The following is a 24,219-nucleotide window of genomic DNA, read 5'->3' as shown; positions in this document are numbered from 1 at the left end:
CTGCAGATTGGAAGTTCAGGAATGAAGGAAAATTCTGTTTTGGGAAACTTGCTCAGGCTTAATTAGGACCAGGGCGGTTTAGAAATCCAGGGATAAATGTTGAAATCAGTCATTGCAAAATCACTTGTGCAATAAGTAATGAATAAAAACTGAAGGAAAAATATCTTTCCTCCCCAAAGTAAAATTTACCATAGAACCTGTTTAAACAGCTTCTCATACTAGAACTTTATAGGCAACATAAACTAAAGTGCTTTCCACAGCCAAAGCCAGAACCTCCGGTTATCTTTGGTTGATTCATTTAGTCAGTAAATATCTATCAGATGATGGTACGTGTCAATCATAGCCCTGAACAGCACTGAAGAACGGGAACATGAGGACTCCCTTCACAGCTCTCAGACATCAACTCAGATGTCACCTCCTCAGACAGTCATCATCTGACACTACTACTTGCCTAGCTCCACCCCAATTATTCTCTAGCCTTTGGCCCTGATTATTTATATCATAGCCCTCTATACATCTGAGTTCTGTTATTTTTAAAAATTGGGTCTGTCTCCACCCACTACAATATTACTATGAAGATCCATCTGACTTCTTTACTGCTCTATCCCCAGCCTTTAGAACCATGCCCATATAGAGTAATATCTCAAAAAATGTTTATTAAGGAATTGAATGAAGATGATACAAACCACCCAACAAACTTCCAGTTCAAATATCATATTATACATAAAAAGAAAACTGCAGAGCAGTAAGTGAAAGGACCCAAAGAAAAATCAATACATTTCTATAATAGTTAAATTTTTGAAAGATCACTTCTGAATAAGACCATCAGAGAAGACTCTCCCCAGCTTCTAGACAACTTCCATTTGTTTGTGGATTCAAAATTCTCTGTGAAATAATTTAAATACTTGTGAAAGCAACAACTAACTCTTTTTTTCCAAATGATATTCTGGCAATAACCCATTATGATCGATAAAAAAATGATAGAGTCTAGAAATTATGCAAAACGTACATGGGAACTGAATATGTTTCAAAGGAGGCATCTGAAATCAGCAAAAAGTACTGAATTTTTAACAAAAAGTACTGGGAAACTGGTTTGTTTTTTTAAACATAAATTTGGATCTCTTTCCTTTTTTTCATCCCAATACAAAATGCAAATTATTCTTTAATGTAATAAAAAATAAATGTCTAGAAGAGAACATTGGTAACTTTTAATTTTTAGTGGGAAATTTATATAATTTTCTTATTAAGCTTTCAATATCTAAAGAACAAAATCAAAAGAGATATAATCTACAGGGAAAATATTTGAAATGCATTTTACAGAGAGCTAATTAGTTCCTCAGTATGTAAGGAGGTGTTATTAATCAATAAGAAAAATATCAAATAAATAGAAAAGATGAAGCAAGGATTTAAACTGAAAAGAAATATAAAGGTTTTACAAAAAATGAAATGATATTCAATCTTACACACAATAGAAAAATGCAAGGTAAATTAACAATGAGATATGATTTCCTACCTTAAAAATGGCAATAAAATTTTTAAGGTTTTTATTATATAATGTTGATGAGTCTATGAGGAAAATATACATTTCTATATTATGTAAAATAAATTCTGTGTTTCCCCAAAAATAAGACCTAGCCAGACCATTCACTCTAATGTGTCTTTTGGAGCAAAAATTAATATAAGACCCGGTATTATTATATTATATTATATTATATTATATTATATTATATTATATTATATTATATTATATTATATTATATTATATTATGTTAAAGACCTGGTCTTATATTATAGTAAAATAAGACCGGGTCTTTTATTAATTTTTGCTCCAGAAGACTCATTAGAGCTGATGGTCCAGCTAGGTCTTATTTTCGGGGGAACATGGTTGCTATGATCTCCTTGAAGAATAACTTAACAACATCTATCAAAATTAAAACATGTGCCCTTAGTCCCACCAAAGTGCTCTAAAAATGTTTTAGATATTCTTTCATATATATGAAAAAAACAACATGATAATGGTGAGAAAGAGAAAAGAGAAGAAGGAGGAAGAGGAGGAAAAAGAAGGAGAAAAAGGAGATGAAGGAGGAGAGGAAGCAGCAGATACTGTTAAATGTTCATTTTTGGAGACTGTTAATCCATATAGTGGAATAATATACAATAGTCAAAGAAAGGAAGTATATTTGGGTATGTTGATATAGAAAGATTTCCAAAATAATAGAAAAAGGTAAGTTGGGAACAGTGTTAAAAACCACATTAAAAAGAAAAAAAAATCCGAAAGAATATATAAGAAATTATACTGGTTATTAAACAATTGTCATTCAGCTTGAAACCCATCCTTCTACACTCTGTTTTGCTGGAGCTAGGACTCTACAAACCATGCTTCACCTTTGCCATCTGATTCCCTGTTGAATGCTGGTGATAGAGCATCGGTAATGGTTATTTTGGGGAAATAAGACTGGAGACTGGGTTAGAAAGGAAATGCTGTCTTCAAAACATAATTCACATCAGTGAAAGTTCAGAATGCTGGAAACTCAGGAATCCCCCAGTGGATGCTACAAATGGGTGTACGTGAAACATCCAGTTATTCCGGTTCCTGCATCTGGCAAGTATCCATGGCATCTTCTTTTTAGGGCTCTTCCTCAGCTTCCCAAAATTGATATCAGCACAGGCATACTAGATGGACAAAGTGATAAATAGGCTGGATTAGTGGGAAAACAAACTTCCAATTTAAGAAAATGAGTTAATTTGAAAATGCCAATCAAACATTTCCTAGCCATTAGAAGGGAAATAATAGATAGTATGGTAGTGCTTCAAAAATTTTCCTGACCGGGGCCGGCCCAGTGGCTCAGGCATTGGAGCTCCGTGCTCCTAACAATGAAGACTGCTGGTTCAATTCCCACATGGGCCAGTGGGCTCTCAATCACAAGGTTGCCAGTTCAATTCCTCGACTCCCGCAAGGAATGGTGGGCTGCGCCCCCCTGCAACTAACAACTACAACTGGACCTGGAACTGAGCTGCGCCCTCCACAACTGAGATTGAAAGGACAACAACTTGACTTGGAAAAAGTCCTGGAAGTACACATTATTCCCCTATAAAGTCCTGTTCCCCTTCCCCAATAAAAATCTTTAAAAAACAATAAAAAGTAAAATTATTCCTGACACATAGGGAAAAATGCATATTTTGCATTATGAACTACTAATACACACACACACACACACACACACACACACAAGCATACACAGTAGAACAAAAGTTTCATCAAATACTTTAACCTTATTACATGTACAGTAATTCACTTTGATATTTTTCTATCCCTTTCCATTTCTTTCTACTGTATAGCGTTAGAAAGAAAAATGCTAGTCTTGACCCACAACCTTTTTTTCCATAATCTAATAATAGTACAATATCTACAATTTGAACAATACTGGCACAAAAGAATACATATAAACTCTAATCAGATTGCCCAGTCTTAAATGCAGGCTGACCCACTTACAATTATTGTTACAGTAGTTACTTCTCTAAACTTTGCTTCATCTGTAAAATGGTCCTTTTAATACCTAATACATAAATGGTTGGAGAATGAAATTGTATAATGTGTGTAAAGTGTGTAACGTGTTTTGCCCATGTGGAATGTAAAGAACAAGTATTCACTGAAGAAAACAAATATGGCTCCTGTCCTCATGTAGCTTGCTTTCTCACTGTGAAGTCAGTAAGCTGAAAACTGCTAATTGGTCATGCTGTCAAGCCACAGTGAAAGGCAAATTCACCATAGTTTTTAAAATTTTTCAAAGAAATTGAGGAACCTGTGGCTCAACGCCAGTAGATAAGAAGCCAGGTAAACAGAAGAACCCATTTGTCATGAAGTCTGATTCTCTTATGGCAGTGGTTCTCAACCACAGGAGGTTTAGTTTTCCAGGAGATACTTTGGTTGTCACAAGTGGGGGCTGCTACTGGCACCTGGTGGGTAGAGGCCAGGAATGCTGCCAACCATCCTACAATGTACAGGCCAGGCGCCACAACCAAGAATTATCTGGCTCCAGGTGACAATAGTGTCCAAGTTGAGACAACCTGTGTCATAAGAACTGAGCCACTATGATGATTGGTGATTGGTGCCATCTTCAGAGTCTTAGTGTGGGAGTCATTTTCACCTGCATGGGCAAGTCTCCAAGGTCTTAGTATCAATTTCTTCATCTGTAAAATGTGTATAATAATATCTGCCCATCTCCATTGGGTTGAGAAGTGCAAATCCAAAGATATAAAGTTTTAAGAATTAGACTAGGTGGCCAATTTCAAATGGGTATATTATTATTATTAGCTTTTTCATAAAATAAAAATTTTCCAGCAAATTTCAAAGGTCAAAGATTCAGTTAATTAAGAGAGATGTATCAAAAACAGAATGTTGGGATAATTATAGTACCAGCACCCAATTTCATGACTAGGAATATGGCTCATTTTGGGGGTTTGCATTTTAGCCTCACAGGTTCTAAAGGGAATCAAAATTAAATTAGTTTCTTAATAGTGCCAACATTCCACACAACTGATGTAAAAATAAACAGAGAATATATTATTACACATTATTCATTCTGTTTATAGATACTTCACTTTTCAATACAGTCCCAGACCCAGGGAGCCAATAATACAAACCATGCCAAGAATTACAATGGTGTCTTGTGCGGTTCTTGTCTATTTTTCTAAAGTTATCAAGGTTCACTTAAAACCCAACTTGCCAGTAGCTGTTATAGAACATGAAAGGATGAGTCAGTAATTTTGTTTTCCTATGCATGCTCATACCTCAGTACTGGTGCCTCTCTTAGAGGACCATTTGTCCTGTAGCTTCATTCAGCATGCCAGTCTGCCCATCTTTTTATCTGCATCACCTACTCTGATTGTGGGTCCAGAGAGGGGAAGACCTTGCCTTATCCATGCCATAGACTTGTAAAGAGCAGGTGTGCTATATAATCAAGTGGATTGAGTTCTGTGACCATTTCAAAAGAGAATGTTCCTCTTTGCTTTCAGTCCTTCTTTGCTCTCCTCCGTATCTGCAGAGCTTCTTGGTGAACACTGATGGAAGGAAATAAATGTATTCCCCACCTTCATATACGAACTCTGAAAACTAAGTTCACAAACTTGTTGCAATGATGTTGCTAACCTTTTTTTCATATTAGAGGGGTTATTCATTATGACTTTGCACCAACTGGACAAACAGTTAACCAAGTTTACTATTTGTAAGAGCTGAAAGGGCTGCATGAAAAAGTTAAGCGATCTGAACTTTTCACCAACAATTCATGGCTCTTACATCACGACAATGCATCATCTCATGGGACACTGTCTGTGACGGAGTCTTTAGCAAGTAAACAAATAATTGTACTGGAGCACCAGATATAGCCCCCAATAACTTCTTTCAATAAAGGAAGTATTGAAAGGAAGACATTTTGATGACATTCAGGACATCAAGGGCAACATGATGACAACTCTGATGGCCATTCCAGAAAAAAGTTTCAAAAGTGCTTTGAAAGGTGGACTAGGAACTGGTGTCAGTGCATAGCTTCCCAAGGGGAGTACTTTGAAGGTGACTGTAGTGATATTCATCACAGCAATGAGGTATGTAGCACTTTTTCTAGGATGAGTATGCGAACTTAATTGTCTGACCTCATAGTTTGTATTCTCACTGTGTGCTTAGTAGTTGGAAATTGCTGCTGGATCATGCCATCAGGCCATAATCAAAGCCAAATTCACCATAGTTCTCTGCAATTTTTTGAAAAATAAGGATCCCATTAGCCTTTTCAGGGGAACATCACAGGGTCAGCACAAACCCCACAGTGCAGAGCAAGTTGGAACAGGCCTGCATGCTAGGTGGGCGTGGAGCTTGAACAATCACATGGATTAAGATGGCAGTAGGGAGCAACTAAGAGTTGTTAGATTGGTGACTTTTAAAAGTTACTTAAGCCAAAGAACAGTGTGCTTGGTTGTCATTCTTGAGACCTTTTTAAAAAAGTTGATTAAAGTATAAATAAGGACAGTCTTGATCAATAGAACCAAGCTTTCCTTCAGTACTTATTGAGAACTAAATCCTGCAGTCTAGTAGATTCTGGAATTATAGAAATGAAAAAAAATTCGCCCCTTTCCTCAAAAAACTCATGATCTATTGAGGATTCAAAGATGTCTACAAACAATGATGTAAAGTGGGATAAATGTTAATGGAAGCATACAGGTGTACTGGCTATGCCTGGGAGTATCACAAAATGGATGATGTTTGATAAGAGACTTAAGGGAAGATAGGAAAAGACATAGGCAATAACTGGCACAAGAGCACGTGGTCGTGAATTGCAATGATACAAACTGAGAAGTATGACTCATATCAGGGGGTGGTTGGCTGGGTTGGAACATAAAAAACATGTATTCCAGGCTATGATGTGTAGGTTTCATGTAATGCATTTCATGCACTTTGGCATTTCATGCACTAATAAATTATCCCAAATTAAATGGGGTGCTCACATGCTCACATGGGATGTCATTTTTTTTCTTTTGCCATTGTATGACATTAATAAATTAATTTACCATCTATCACCATAATCTGTAACAGAAATCCCTACTGAAAAATATTTCATACCCTGTTCTTGCTTTCGTGGACACATTTAAAACTTTACTTCCTAGCCTCCTTGAATATGGGATTAAGCCATGTGACTTGTTCTAGCCAATAGTCTGGGATAAGAGTCACTTTAGGGCTGAGACAAAGAATAGCTCTAGTGTATCTTCCATATCTCTCCACAGTGACCCTGGAAAGCCACATGTTTCAGGTGTCATTGTTACAATGTGTAAGCAAGTAGTGTGAACTCCTGCATCACTTCTTGGAAAAGCTATTCCTGAAATGCCACTAGATCAGCAGCAAAATTTGCATGAGTCAGAGATCAACATTTTTTTTATTATTATTATTTCAGGTGTACAAAACAATGTAATAGTTAGACATTTATACCCCTCACAAAGCGATAACCCCCTCCCCCAATCTACTACCCCTCTGACATCGTATATAGCTGTTATAGTTCCATTGATTCTATTCCCTGTGCTGTACTCCACATCCTGTGACCATATATATATATATATATATATATATATATATATATATATTAAATTATAGTTGATATTCATTATTATTCAACTTCAGCTTCAGGTGTACAGTGCAGTGATCAGCCATCCATGAAGTGGTCTCCCTAATAAGACAAGGGTCCATTGGATACCCTACAAAATCTTTACAACATTATTGATTATATTCCCCAGACTGTCTTTCGTATCCCTGTGGCAATCTTGTGGTTATCGATTGTGCTTTCTAATTTCCTCACCTTCTCCCTCATTCCCACCCACCTCCAATCTAGCCACCCTCAGTTTTTCCTCTATGTCTCTGAGACTGTTTCTTATTAGTTTGTTCATTTAGTCTATTCTTTAGATTCCACATATAAGTGAGATCATATGGTATTTGTCTTTCTCTGTCTGATTTATTTTACTTAGCATAATGTTCTCTAGGTCCATCCATATTGCTGCAAATGGTAAGATTTCATTTTTCTTTATGGCTGCGTAATACTCCATTGTATAAATGTAACAGTTTCTTGATTCAGTCATCTACCAATGGGCATTTCGGTTGTTTCCATGTCTTGGCTATTGTGCATAGAGCTGCAATAAACATAGGGATGCATAATTTTTTTTCCATATTAGTGTTTTGGATTTCTCTAGATAGATACATAGGAGTGGAATTGTTGGATCATAAGGTAATTCTATTTCCAATTTTTTGAGATACTTCCATATTGATTTCCATAGTAGCTGCACCAATCTGCAATCCCACCAGCAGTGCACTAGGGATCCCTTTTCTCCACATACTCGCCAGTGTATGTAAATCAACAGTGTATGTTTGTTGATTTATTGATGACAGCCATTTTGACTGGGGTGAGGTGGTAAGAGATCAACTTTTTGTACTAAGCTTCTGAGATATGAGTGTTTGATTGTGACTGTACCCAAGTAAGCCTCTCCTGACTAGTACACAATTATTTCATGAAGAGAATATACTTGCAAATTAAAAGTATAAAAAATAATCCCAGAATAATGTGCAATCTTTAAAATTTGATAAGTGCAATATAATAAAGAAGTCTCTATATTTTACATTTCCCACATTTGGCTTTGGATTGAAAAAACTAAGCCCAACATTCTTCATTGAAATAGAATATGGCTCACTTTGCTAAAAAGGAAGAGGGACACTAAAGGGCTTGACGTGGGAGATGTTTGTACAGTGATTGGATTTATATTTAAAAAGACCAATCTACTGTCCATCAAATGTGAGCTACAAATACCAATGAGAAATAATGATGTCAAAGATGCGATGTCTCCGAAGAGCCTGGATAAAATTAATGTTGTCTGTAGAAAAACAAAATGTGGTTTACTGCAAAGAAGGGTCAACTCTAACTCTATCAATGCTGACATCTTTGGGATGATTTTTAAAAAGTATTATTTCTAGAAGATGCTATATTTTTTTAAATTGCTAGTTCGTATGCTCTCATTAGCACATGCTCCCACTGGACATGTTCCTTAGTCACTGCATCAGTCGGGGCCTCTGACATCCTAAGCTCTAATCCTCTTAAAGAATTACCTAATTTGCCATGTACATTATGGATCACTCTAACCCAAAAGCATTAGTATGAAAGCAGCCTAAGGGGAATATATGCAGTCGACGCTTTATCAAGCATTGATAGTCAATCCTTGGATTGACAATCAATGGATTGCAAATTCCGGCTGTCACATAGGGGCCATCTAGCTTTGACAAATCTTTATAAAGCACACACATAAATATAGTAGGTGCCAAAAAAATGTATACACATTTTAAGAAAGTAAAAAACTCTATTAAAATTGTAATACTCAATACATACCAATGACAAAAGATGAATACAAGACACATTTGACTTCTACAATTACAAGAGGTGCTCAAAGTGGTTACCATCAGAGTAAACTGTTGCAACACCTTAACAAAAGAAGCAGGACTTGTTGGGTGAGGCCTCCCAGATCTTTCCTTGTGCACATCACACACAGTACCATGCATCTCAAACTTATCACGAATGCGTGCAATTAATTGTTAGGCGTGGTGGAGGTTCTGTTGCATACTCACATCTCCATTTTCGTTGTACTTCCATAACATTCTCGAATTTCAAATACCACTTCAAAACGGTCTTGCACTCCTCAAACAACAAGCATGCTTCCTCCATTTTCTTTGACCTTCCTGCCTGTCTCATCATGATGCTAGCATTCATTGGATTAATGCCATTTTTTGAGTGAACGTCATACTACACATGGCTACAGTAATTCAATTCAACTTTGAACAGTAATACATAGATAACATCTCTTAAAATGTGTATACATTTTTTGGCACCCCTGTTACATGGAGTTTTAATTACAGAATTTATTTTAATAAATTAGAATTAGTATTTTTCAAGTAGGAAAGGACTTATAATACTGATTTAATGTTTTAGGAGAGTAACACTTTCTAATTGCTATCAAATAGCAATTGGCTCATCGGGTTTAGACCCTATATGCTAAACGCTAGATTTTCAAGCACACTGGGGCATCAGTGAAAAATGGGAATGACATAACCAGACAGCGTTCTTGTCTCACAGTACCCTAACCTTTCAGATAAATCCAAGAGAGAAGCAAAACGCCAACCAGTTGAGGGGGTAGGGAGCTTCTTTCTAAGACAGTATATCTTGATTTCTTTAAGGGCATTTGATAAGGTACGTGATATACTTATGAGAGATTAAATGAAACCTGGGACAGGTGGTATTTCAGTTTCATAAATATATAGTCTGCTGGCAGATATTCAGTCCATGAATATTTTACAGTCTTTAAAGCCAATACCATGGAAACAATGGACTATTCTGCTTAAGCCACTTGAACCAAATATAAATGACAGTGTTTAACTGGAAGTTTGTCATACAGTGCTATGTTAGTTTATTATGCTTCTCAGAGCAATCTTTGTTTACTGTATGATGGAAGAATTGGAACAAGATGGAAAAAAATCTCTAGCTACTTTCATCAAATCAAATTTAATTTATTCCTGAAGTTTAGTGAGAAAAGTAGCTGAAAAACTGAAACAGTAAATTTGTGAAGCAATATTAAGCATAGAAATATTTTTGAACAAATCATTTAAAAACTCTATTGTCATTTTATTAAAACAGTATTTCCTGGAGAAAATGAAGGATTATTGATATTGTTATTATAATGATGGCTATCACTCTATTTTTCTCTGTTGGTCAGTACAGGCTTTACGGTATTGTCTCAGGAGCCATTTAAGAAGCCATACAAGGTAGAAAGGGTCTATAAGACCCTTGGAATATGTGTCCAAGCTGAGGGATCTGGGCATTTTTCTCAAATAGTACATGTGGATGTACTGTTTTTATATAAGTTAGTGAATTTAGATGGATGCTATGTAGCTGCAGATGGTAGATTCTCGATAGAAGTATAGAAATCACAGGAAAAAATTACTGAAGATTTAGTTTGTCTAAAAATAGAATGGACTGCTTTACAAATTAATGCGTTTTAGACTTCAAAGAACTTTCCAGTTGATGCATTTTTTTGGCAGATTAGGAAACAAATCCAGGCAGGTTAAGTGCTCTCCTGTTCTTATTAGTAAATATCAGAGGTAGAACTAAGACCAAAGTCTCCGGCTTGCTGTCTCATCCTTCCCACAACGGGCCTAATCCTTTGCCCCAGTAGTGGCTCAGTAGCTGGCAAAGGTGTTACATCATCTGTAACAAGACGTCTATAATTCTGTAGTGAAGGACCAGTTTATCCGCCAAATTCCTCATGGATTTTTTGGTCTAATTATTTGTATTCTAAATATATATATATATATATATATATATATATTCCAATATTTTTGCTCTTTACCCCATTAATGAGATAAGTTCAGTGTTCATGCACTTGGATATCAAACAATATCAAATTTCTTAAGGTTGGTTTTCAATTCCTATACTTATGCAGACCAGTAGTTATTGTATTTTATTTTTTAAATCGGTGAATGTCTACAAGTTGGGTATCATTCTAATTCACATATAGTGTGTTCTATAGTGATTTTATTTTTCAAATTTCTATAAGTATATCTAATTGGATATGTTTTGGAATAGTCCTAAGAATTCTCTTTCAAAAATGTTTCTAATCCCCTTTCTGGTAGGGAGCATCAAGATTGTCCCTGATGATCCCCCAGAGCTCTTCCTATAGTTCTAGCTATATCTGTGAGAAGATGTCAAGCCATAACTCATTCCATGTTTGTGTTGGCTGGACCAAAGAGCCCCCAGTACATTGAACATTATAGGGAGAACTTACACTGGGCTAAAAAATAAAAATAGTTGTGAACAAGTTGGTCTTTACTCCCTGAGACTCTTGCTGTTTAAGTCACTTGGTCTCTGCCTCCAATTTAGGTACAGATTTTGTGAGAGACAATGTGAAATCATCTCTCACTTTTTGACTGAGAATAAAAATAAAACAGAGGTGGAAGGAAGAAATATCTTTTGACTACTAACCCACTGAATATTAAAAATGTCCCCCAAGGATTCCTGAAAATTATTCCCATTCAGCAAATGAAGAAATTAAAGCTAAGAAAATTAGTAACTTGAATAAATTTCCATGAACTAGACATGGTCTAAGAAAATTATCTAAAACTAGGAGATAATACAAAGGATCACTGCATGTCCTTTCAAAGGCCTGCTAGAGAATTGTCTAATAGGCCCACCCAGAATTATTCTCTAAGGCAGGGCTTGGCAAACAATGGCCTGTCAGCCAAACCTGGTCCATAGCATGTTTTGTAAATAAAGTCTTATTGGAACACAGTCCTGCCTTTCATTTATGTATTGTTTATGACTGCTCTTGTACTACAATGGTAGAGTTGAGTAGTTGCAACAGATACCCATTTGGCCCACACAGTCTCACATATTTACTATCTGGCACTTTATAGACAAAAAGCTTGTTGACCTCTGTTTGAATTACTCTTTACGGCTAATTTGGGACCAGACTTGAAGTTACTTTTTAACTCATAGAGCTTTGTCTGATAGAGATGTAAATTGTTTGTGTGGTTAAAATAATAATAATGATAATAGAGTGGTATCTCGATTTTCTAATGTAATCCATTCCAGAATAATGTTTGAGTTCTTAAACGTTCAAAAACCGCCGACAGCTAGGCCTCAGGATCTTGCACAAATAAGAAGCCTTGTGACATGTTCCACTTCCGAGTCATGTTCGAAAACTGAAGCAATTGCTTCTGGGTTTATGGAGTTCGCAAACCGAAATGTTCGTCAACAGAGACATTCGAAAGCTGAGGTACTACTGTAATAATAATAATAATAATAATAATAGTAATAATAGTAATAATAATAATGTAAATAATAATAATGACCCCAAAGGTTTCAGTCTTTTTACCTGTGGGACACTAGTTGATTTTGCATCTTACTTGGCAATACTCTTTCAGAATTCTTTCAGTGTCTATCTATACTCAGTCTCAAACATTTTTTGAACCAGCTTTACCAATTTCATGATTCCCTCATTAGTGTATTAATACATTTTGACTCATTCTCACTATATATTTGTATCAGATTAATGTTCTTAAGTTTGTGAAAATTATACTTTGACATACCGTATTTCCCTGAAAATAAGACCTAGTCAGACAATCAGCTCTAATGCGTCTTTTGGAGCAAAAATTAATATATAATCCGGTTTTATTTTACTATAAGACCGGGTATAATATAACATAACATAACATAACATAACATAACACCGAGTCTTATAAAATATAAGGCTGGGTATAATATAATATAATATAATACCGGGTCTTATATTAATTTTTGCTCCAAAAACACATTAGAGCTGACTGTCCAGCTAGGTCTTATTTTCAGGGAACCATGCTAGGTAGACCTGTAATTGGGGAAAAAAAAGTGTCTGATTTCAAAACTCGTTTTCATTCTGCTGCCCCCTCATAGGTGGAAATTAAAAATTAGATATGTTGACGAGCCCTTTCACCATGATGTTAAATTTGTAGAGCCAGAGATCATAAAGATTGTTTCCCCTTCACTTGAATTTGAGTTCTTTGGGCAAGAGCTCTTATGTAAGTCTAATAAACACATCTTAATAAATAGCTTCATTCAATGATGGTGAAAAACTAAGCAAATTTCCTTTCAAGCCCCAGCAAGCAAAAATCAGTTTGGAAGACAAATTGAATAGCTCAGCTCTTTTTGTTGTTCTTTAATTTTCCATACTCAGAACACTACCAGGGTCTATAATTCTTCTAGTCTCCTGGGTTCACCTGGATGAGAAAAAAGCCTTTTGCCAGAAAGTGGCTTTTGTGCAAGTTATTTATCAATGAAAAAACGTGCAGAGTTTAGGGAACAGCAGACCAGGAAATCTCATAGCCAAGACTCTTATTTAGTCTATGTTTGACTGGCATCAAGTGAGATATAATCATCCTCTTCTGAAAAATGGGAATTATAGCCCTTACATTGCAGACTTGTGCGAAACTGAGCAATGTATTCAAACTGTCTGAAGTTTAATAGGTGTTCAATAGATGTAACCATTACAGATTCTTCACTCCTATTTACTTGGGTCCCCTCACGTATACAAGCATGTATCATCTATTATATTCCATCGGAGTGGGAAAGCAAACATAAGTTTAGTAGGAGATCTAAAATATACTTGACTTGGGTGCAGTCAGTGGTTTCTCCTCTTCTGCCAGAACAGTCTTTTAGGCTGTCGTAGTCTCATCATGTCGATTCTAAGATATTATCCATGTCTTAGCATACTAATGCCTAACATGATCAGTTCTGTATCTCTGATTCTGACAGACTGAAGTCTTAAAATGGGTCATGAAACTCTCCCATTCTCCCCCCTTCATCTATGGGATGAGTTTTTATTGGCAAACATTTACCTATAAGAATTGTCATTCCCAAGTGATCCACTAAATCAAAATGCTTTCAAATCATCCACAAACTCTCAGCTCATGCTCACTCATGCTTTTCTAAAATGAGAAAGTCCCCTGTAAACAAACCTCTTCTCTTCTTCTCTTCTTCCTTCTCTTCTTCTTCTTTTCTTCTTCCTGCATATTTTGTTGACTCTTCAGTGGTTGAAAGGACTCCCTTACACATCCTTTCTGATTGGCAGAAACCTGGCAGCCAGCATAATAAGCAGCTATTTATATGTTGTTCCTATTTTCCATTTCAGCCTCTCTGTCAAATGCGTCATGCCCATGTGTGACCCACTACAGAACATGATCTCTGAACCACTCACCACGAGACCAACATTCTCAGAGATGTCTTCCTAGGCCACGCACACAAGGCCCTCTGAGAGAGAAGTTGCCTAGAATGCACATTCTCATTGAGCGGGTAGCTTTTACCTTCCAAAGGCTCTCAACCTTTGTATTCCTAAGGTGAAAATCCATATCCCAGAAAGAATTCTTGAAATTGCTACTGAATGAAATTGTTTCTTTTTTACTGAGATACAATTGACATGTAACATTATATTTGTTTCAGGTATACAATGTAATGATTAGGTATGTGTTAATATTGCAAAATGATCACCTCAGTAAGTCTAGTTAACATCTGTTATCCATACATAGTCACAATTTTTTTATTGTAATAAGAACTCTTAAGATCGAGTTTCTTAGTAATTTTCAAGTATGCAGTACAGTATTATCAACTATAGTCACCATGCTGTACCTTACACCCCCGTAACTTATTTATTTTGTAACTGGAATTTGTACCCTTTAACCCTCTTCACCTATTTTGTCCACCTCCACCCTTCCCCTCTGGGAACTACCAATCTGTTCTCTGTATCTATGAGTTCTTTTCTTGTTTGTTTTTGGATTCCACATATAAGTGATATCATATGGTATTTCTATTTCTCTGTCTGACTTATTTCACTTTGTATAATGCTGTCAAGGTCCATCCATGGTGTGGCAAGATTTCATTCTTTTTTATGACTGACTAATATGCCATTATGTGTGTGTATCTTTTTTTTCTTCTTCTTCTTTTTATCCATTTATATGTTGATGGACACTTAGGTTGTTTCCATGTTTTGTCTATTACAAATAATGCTGTAATAAACATGGGGGTGTGTATGTCTTTTTAAGATACTAATTTCATTTTCTTTGGCTATATATCCAGAAGAGAGTTTGCTGGATCATATAGTAGTTTTAGTTTTAATTATTTGAGGAACCTCATTGCTGTTTTCCATAATGGTTACATCAGTTTACATTCCCAAATGCTCCTCATTAAGGGAAAGGAGCTAAGTTTTTTTGATTATGTGCCAGTTGCTTAATGTATGTTATTTAATTTTATCCCTCACACAACTCTGTGAGATAAGTTATTATTATTTCATTTTGTAGGTGAAGAAACAGAAACTCATAGGGGTTATGAAACTTTTCCTAGACCCTGGCTAGTACGTAGCAGAGTTGATGTTCAAATCTAGGCCAGAGCCCAAAGTCTATGTTTTTACATTTTAGGACATTGCTTTGCAAACTTTAGTGTGCATTAAAATCACCTGGAGAGTTTGCTAGAATACGTATTCCTGGGTTCCAATCCCAAAGTTTCTGATTTAGTGGGACTGGAATGAATATTTGCTCACCAGTGTTTTGGCACTGTTGGTCTGTGGACCACACTTTGAGAAGCATTGAACTAAACCATGTTACTTTAGCAAATGTACTTTCAATAATCTGATAGCTAGCCTCCAAATCTCCTTAGAACTGAATCTTTCTTAAACTTCCATAATTTGAGTTATATTTGATTATAAACTAGGTAGGGTGAATACCCATTAAGGGATATGGATGTTGTCCAGTCACTTGATGTAATGTTAATAACAGTATTTTGGAGCTTGAAAGGACCTTGGGGATTGCCTCATTCAAACTATTCATGTTATAAATGAGCAAGCATGACTTACTCAAATTTATTGGAGAAATAAATTTTCTGGTTCAATAAAGTTGTCAGGAATACAGTTGATGGTTGTTCAACTCATCCGTTTCTAGCCAACTGAATTCTTTTAAAACCAAAGCAGAATAGTTTGGACCAGTTTGTGATTAGAGCCCACCTGCATACAGTTTAAGCAAATAGATGTTTATGAATCCAGCCTTTTCACTTGTGTACCGAGCAGAGAAAATATGTGGCCTGGGATGACAGTTCTTACAGAATTTGGTCATGGAATCTCTCTGATTAGTTTGTGTGGGAAGAGGTATGTGCATTCATACAAGCTATAGGGAGTTTTATTGTGTTTTTCCTGAACCTGGTCCAGAGATCCTGACTCAGTCAGAATTTCCCATCACTGGTTGCTTTAAAGTAACCCTGCTTTAGACTTAGTTTTTTACTTGCCCCTAGTTCCTCTGTCTGTTCTCTTACCTAGACCTTCTAAATTATGTTCAAGCCATTCAAGATAATCTTATTCATATTTGTTTGTTTCCAAATATAGTATAAGCAACTTCTTTGGATTTTTTATGGATGAGCTCATTTTAATGGGTTTAACACTTGTCAGTTGACCAAGCTCTACTTTTACGTTCTAGTGTCGAAAGTTCTGTTCTATGTGTTTAGGAAATGAGGCTGTGGTGGGACTGATCTGAGCAGTAGGAAGGAATTGAGTCTAATTAAAGAATTAGTGAGGCTCATTTTCAAATGTCTGAAACTGGGACGATACCTTGGAAGGGAGTATTTTTCTAATATGCCAGCAATCCTTATGGATGGGAAGGAGGTTGTAATATCTGCTTCAATGATTTGGACAAAAAGAGAAATGAAACATAATTTTGAATGGAATGAAAGCTTTACATCCAGGAACAAATTATTACTGTGAGATAGTCACTGAGAAATTTAACAGTGGTAGCCTTCAGCAGAACTAAGGGATAAGAGCTTTTGGGTGAGGAGGACAATTATTTTTACTGTGTAACTTTCATAAACTATTTGTATTTTTACTTTATAAATACATTACTTTTTCCAATAAAATAAAACCAAAGTTTTATTTTCACAAAGTGTAACCACAGTACCATAGTTGCAATAGTATGTGATAAGAGACTAAATACATTTGCCCTCAAAGAGACATTATTAGTCACAAATGGAAGGTAAACTGTCCCATAGTGATACTCGTAGCCCTACAAACCAAACTTATAGAATCTTGTAAGTTGCCTTATGGGAGCACATTGTTTCTAGGGATACCAGCTACTATGATAGAACTCCAAACATGTATAAGGACCCCATGCTGGGCACTGTAAGGTTTGGACATATTAATTTAAGTTTTAGAAAATATGACACATTCTCACACAAAAAGATTGGTGGGACAATATCCAGCAATAAATGATCCTTCTGCAGGTCAAGAAGAGGGAGCTAAAATGTAAGAGGGAGCCCCATAATGACTTGTGGAACCAACACAGAGAGGCAGAGTTTTAAAAAGTCCTTGGAGACTGGCTGGGGTGTCAGAGCATGTGGGTGGCGGGAAGTGAGCCCTTGAGGTCCTGAACCCTCACCCTAGATGTGTAAGAAGAAAATGATGTCATGGATTCCAATTTGGCTATGTTGGTAAATATTGATTGACAAATTCAGAAAGATTTCTTGGGACTAAATTTAGAATTTGTGGGAAGGAATTGAATGTCAGTGAGGAAATTTGAAAGGAACTAGGTGTGGTTTGGGTCAGAGGAGAAATAGGACCATGGTAGCATTTTTAGTTTGATGTGTGCAGAAGGGCTTGGAGGAAAAGCAAGTAGAAGCTAGGACGATAATTTCTCTCTCCAGAGGAGTGATTGCACCTCAGTTACTTCAGGGAACATCTGGAGAAAATGAGAGGGAAGAGGTAGAGTTCTAGAAGGAAGATGAGAGGGAAGAGGTAAGCCCAGTAGGGTCTGACCTGGGCTGGGAATAGGGTGAAGGACAGAGAGATGTGTCTGGAAGGCATTGAGAAAACATGAACACTCGGCATGAATTTGTGATTGACTGGACAAATCGTAGAGGAGGAACAACAATAACAATAATTAAATAAGATAGTATATATAAACCATAGTACATATGTTAACAATCATTAAAGTAGTTGCAGTGCATCGAGCATATATATGCCATGCATTATAAATTGTTTATTTGATCATTAGACACTCTGGGATGTGCCTATTACTTTCTTCATTTTATAGCTCAGGAGTTTTAGCACGGAAAAGTAAAAAATAATACCCAAAGTCACAGAGCCAAGTCAAAGTCCTGTGATTCAAACTCAGGAGTCTGACTCCAGAGCATGTTCTCTCAGAAGGTGGGCACAAGAATTTTTAAATGACACAGGTTTAAGTGGCCAAAAAGACCAAGAACCTAGGCAGTATTAGTGGTACAGAAGGCAGTCAAGGCATTTCGGGACTTTTACAGCAGCGCCGTTTACCATAGTAAGAAACTGGACATACCCTAAGTATTTTATCAATTATAGACTGGTAAAATAATGATTCACACATTCAAAGGAGTACTACACAGCAGTAATAAAAATATGAGATATGTCTCTTTTTGAACTAGACAGTGCACTTGGCATACTGATGAGTGAAAAAGCAAGTGACAAAATCTCTCATTTGTGTAATGTCATTTATGTCAATTATATAGATATTGTTTGTTTAAGCACTAGAAAGACATCTGGGAAGATGTTCTTTAAACTGTTACGAATGATTAAGTTGTTATATAGAGTTATGATAGGAGGAATTTGGGTGCTTTTTACTTTCTTTTTATTTTTTCCTGTATTGGGTGAATTTTCTTAAATTACTAAAATTAACTAAGTAATAAAAAATAAATAATATAGCAAGTTTCACTTGGAAACAAAAATAAGAATGGTCAATTGTGCCAAATGTTGTTAGAGACATCAAAGAACATGAAGACTGAAGGGAAAAATTAAATTTGGTTTTATTTCAATACTGTTCCTCCTTCTCCGGTGAGATAAAAACCAGTCAATTACCCATTCATTTTTCTTATTTTCCACTTCTTTCTCTATAAAAAAAAAAGCAATAAAATTTAAAATACAATCCTATTTGTGAGAGGGTCAAAACATAAATGATCTCAGCACTTGGTAAAGGTCACTTATGATGGACCTAAGGACACTCCTGATGGAATTCAGGAGTCAGAGAATATGACCTATCCCTGTTCAGATAATTAAGGGTCCCCATTCAGATAATTCAGCTTTCCAGGCTGAAGCTTGTGCCTTTCTTTGCGATGTGTGTGTGTGTGTGTGTGTGTGTGTGTGTGTGTGTGTGTGTGTCCTTTGTTTTGCTTTTGGTCACAGTTCAAAGACAGGATTTCTCATCACCTTGTCATCATCAAATATGTATTCTTGCCTCAAAATTGACTTTGCCATCTCTGTTCACCAAAATAAGTCACTGTACACAAGGAATTCACACATTTCTCTTCTGAACCAAATGCTATATTATGCTTGTATTCCTATTCAAATTAGAGGTCTATAGAACTCACGGATTAATATCATCAGAGAAAATCTTGAAAAGCTCCTTCAACAGTGATGCAAGTCAGAGGATTTATAAAGTGTGGATTTTTTTTTTTTTTTTTTGCTACACATACGTTTAAATCCGTGTACTACTGCTCTACAAAAAAAAAAATGTATAACAATTGGAGATCATTAGATAAAAGCCCTTAAAATGTCCAGGAAGTGTCATCATTGCAAGCTAGGACCAAATAATATATTTAAACACCACAAGCAAAAATTGTTTAGAGACTAATGAATTCCCCTTCATTTTACTTTTCTTGTTTTTATGTTTTAATTTTAAAAGCTATCATTATATATTCAACTGGATTACATTATTTCATAAGTAACTTCTGTGGAAACATGTTCAAAGTAAGCTAACTTAATAACCAGCTTTCTACTTTTAGGGGAAGGGGAGGTCATACCACGACTGGGGGAGATATTTGTCTCAGGAGGAAAAAAATATTTGAGTATTTGAGTCTGATATTCTTTTAGGCCAAAAAAATGGAAGGATTTTCAGCAGACCTTAGAGCCATAACTTGTTTGGAAAGATTTTGTAACCTTGGGAAAGAGCTTCCTCTATCAAATTCACTGTCCTACTGACCAGCTTCAGCTATATTGAATACATGACATAACTTTGCTATTTTTCATAAATAAACTGTTGAAGCTCCCTGGTACTGTCTTTTTGTTTTATATAACCTTATTTCCAGAATCTGTTTTATTAGGCTTTATGAGCTTTAAGGACATCTTAATAGAACCTGTGGGAATGGCAGATAGCATGACAAACTTGACTATGTCATCCAGTAGTTTCTCTAACATAATTGAAACCATGAAGTTAAGTCCCTGTTTATACACACACCTTGACATTTACCTTTTTATTTATGGTACTGAACTTGCTTTTGAAAAGAAGAAAAATGTTGGCTATTCTTGAATATGTCAGGAATACCACTGAAAAATATTTCACAAAGTACACCTTAAGTCTGATTTGTGGTTAATTCTGATAACATGAAAAGGTTAGCCAACCTCCAACCTTCAACATCTCCTTTCCTCCATCAATCCCCTTTTCTTTCATCACTGCCTTCTTTTCTCGTTTCCTCCTTTCCATCTGTTATCCTTTCCTCTTTCCTCCATTATTTCCTCCACCCTCCAATGTTCCCTCTCTCCAATTCTTCATCCAACACTATCTATGCATCACACATTTAATTTACAGAGGACTTAAAATGTGCCAGTTAACATGCTATATTTATAAATGAACACACTTATTAAATTATCAGAATACCTTTTGCTATATTACATATATGGAAATTGACCTTCAAAGAGATTAACCCAAAGCATACAGTGTAAATGTTGTGCATAAAATCTGAACCCCAGCAATTTGACTTTTCATCCCTCAATCTAAACATTGTGCTATACTTTGAAAAGTTTAATTTCACTAGGTAGAAATAAAATAAATGCAAATTAAAACCATCAAATATTATCCAAACTATAATATTTCGCACTGGGGGATGTGCAGTGATTCAGAAATTATTGCATTGTGGGGAGTGTAGCATGCACAGTATTTTTGGAAAACAATTTCATATCCACTTTAATACTATGTTGTTTGGCCTTGTCTTTCCTTTTTAAGGAATTCATTTATAACAATCTTTTAAAAAACATACACATACAGATTTGTCTGTTCAAAACACTATTTTGAGCACGAAAAACAAGAGAAGGCAATGTAAATGTGTAGCAATGAGGTAAAACATTAAATAAAATATAATGAATCCAAATCTTAAAATACATTGCAAACATTAAGATAATATAGTTTTAATTTTTGTTTTGATATGTAGCATACTTATAGAGAAGCCCACAAAAAAGTACCATTTAATGAATTCTTGTAGAGAAAATACCTATGTATCCATTATTCGGATTACAAAATGGGCCAAAGTTCCAAAAGTGCCCCACCTTCCTGATCACCACTTCTTCTGACCTTATTATCATCATCTCTTTGCTATCTGAGAGGATGTAACCCTACCCAAGGTAGCTTAATTGTTCTTGTTTTTGAGCCCAAGAAAATTGGAATCCAGTCTCAGGTATTTTATTATGTCTGGCTGTTTTAGCCACCATTTATTTATTCTACTAATGATGCAATTTGGGTTATTTCCAAGTTTCGGGCTATTAAGTACAAAACAATGCTGCTATGAATATTCACAAACTTCTACCCTGGTACATGTGAGCTCACAATTTTCTATCTGCACTGCTATCTATACCTATGGCATTACTTGGTCACGGGGTCTGTATATCTCCAACTAGACTAATACTGACTAATCTATTTTCCAAAGTGACTGCATCAGTTTTTTCTTCTACTTGCAGAGTTTGAAAGTCTCTATGGATCAATTCTCTCAACAAATATGCGAAACATTATTAAGGATCTATTTAAAGCTTTTGGTTTCTTGGGTTGTCTTTCTTTTCCTTTCTAATTTATAGGTGTTCTTTTTATAATCTCCAGGCAAGTGTTTGTGGCTCTATGTGTTGAAGCACCTTCTCCCTAGTGGGATTTATCTGTCCATTCCCTTAGTGGTGACTATTGCTTAACTGTTTGCTTACGTTAATAATACAGTTTATCAACATATTTTAATGTTAAAAATTCTTTCCCTTTCCCACTGTCAGGAAAAGTTTCTTATATTGCATTCCAAAATCTCTATTATTTATTTATTTATTTATTTATTTATTTATTTATTTTGCATTGGTGACTATGCTCCACTTTAAACTGATTTTTGAGAATAATGTGAGGTAGAGATTTTAAATTGTTCTGTCCCATATAGATACCCACTTGTTCCATGACCTCTATTGAGAAGATATTTGCTTCCTTACAACACTATACTGTCTCCTTTGAAAAATCAAATGTTTTTTCAATTTTGTATCATTGGTCTATTTATCTATCCTAATCTTAACACAAATAGTACCCTTAACTCTACTATAAATCCAACCCTAAGCCAAACATTAAACTAGTCCTAACTTAAATCTAACCCTAATCCCAACACTAATCCTCACCATAAACCTAATATTAGTTCTACCTCTAACTCTAACACTAAAACTAATACTGACCGTAGATCTAGCAAAATAATAACCCTAATCATAAATCTAACACCAATCTAAATTAAACCTAACCCAAACACTAACCCTACATTTAAAACTAACCCTCAAATTAAAGATAAGCATAGAACTTCCAAACTAAATTTAACACTTACCTTAACCCTAAATCTAACCACACATTTAACCCTAACTTTCTGAAATTATTGAAACTTTCTTTATGGTCCTGTATAAGCTCAATTTTTGTAAATGTCTTATGTAGATTGAGAGGAATGTATATTTTGCAATTGTTGGGTGCTGTGTTCCATACATGGCTATTCAATGGCCAAGTTAAACAGATTGTTCAAATCTTCTCTTAATTTAATTGATATTTGTCTGATTTTTCTGTCTGAGAATGATGTGTTAAAATTGCCTATGCATGAGTTTTAATACTGCAGTATCCATTTATTCTATTTTTTGTAAAAATTTGCTTATTCAAGCATCACTAATTTGTAGTCATCGTGTGTGTGTGTGTGTGTGTATGTGTGTGAGTGTGTGTTTGGAAGTAGGGTAGTGAAGCAAAGAAGCAAGAGTTGCTCAGTCTCTTGGAAATGTCAGCTACCATGTGAACAAGCATAAGCTAGCCAAATAAATCATGAAACATTGTGAAGCAAACCTGAGGCTATCCATGGCCACCTAGCCTCAAACCAACCACCAAACAATAAGAAAGTCTGATCAATATGAGCAGAATTGTCTTCCTGACCACAGCTGATTGCACATGCATAATAAGAAAGCCCAGGTGAGGTCAGCCCAAACTAATAATCAACCCATTCATGAGCAATGATAAATGCTTATTGTTTTAGTCACAGGATTTTTGGGATTATTTGTGATGCAGGACTAGCTAACTGATACAACATTCATATCCCAACTGGATTTTGTAGTATTTTCAAATAGAATTCCTAAATTTTATGGATGAGTGGATTCCTCATGAATGTATTTACATTTTCAAGTTTTCCTGTATAGCAGTGTACATATCAAAGTTAGGACTTTCACTGATTTCACCCTGATAATATGAGACCATTTGACCACCGACTTCGGAAAACAAACAACCAATAAGTTAGGTCATTGTTACCATAGCACCAACTTCTATTCAAAGTCTTAATTTAGACAAATCCTATCTCATTGTGGAGAAGTTGAAGGCTATTTCCCACAGATCTCAAAATTCTTAAAGAACAATTCATATCTCAGCTTTCACCTGTGTCATGCTCTGATTATTGAGACTGATTTCTCCCTTTTAAACTCATGAAATACTCCCACAAATCAGGAGCCATATGCCTTATTGTGTGGTAGTAATGTTTTAAAATATGTGTCAATAAAAAATACTAAGAAAAAGAAACTCAGTTAAATATTTAATGTCACTTCTAACAATTGTTTCCATTTCTTGGAAAAACTCCTAGCATAATAAATGAAGGAAACATTTCCATCATAAATACATTTATTATTTCCACATGGTGTGTGTATATGTAGTATGTGCAATTAAGTTTGCTTTCAAATTAGAAAATGCTTTAAATCTCACATTAAAGAGTCATTTATCTTTCATCAGGGGGTCCTGTCAGCCAGGATTTTCTCATGGGAACTGGAGAGACCCAAAGTAACTGTATAATTGTGCTCCTTGGAGAGTTAAAGTCATGT

The sequence above is a fragment of the Rhinolophus hipposideros genome (assembly GCF_964194185.1).
Source record: "Rhinolophus hipposideros genome assembly, chromosome: 22".
NCBI lineage: Eukaryota > Metazoa > Chordata > Mammalia > Chiroptera > Rhinolophidae > Rhinolophus > Rhinolophus hipposideros.
The sequence above is the reverse complement of the archived record's forward strand: the minus strand, read 5'-3'. Positions refer to the sequence as shown.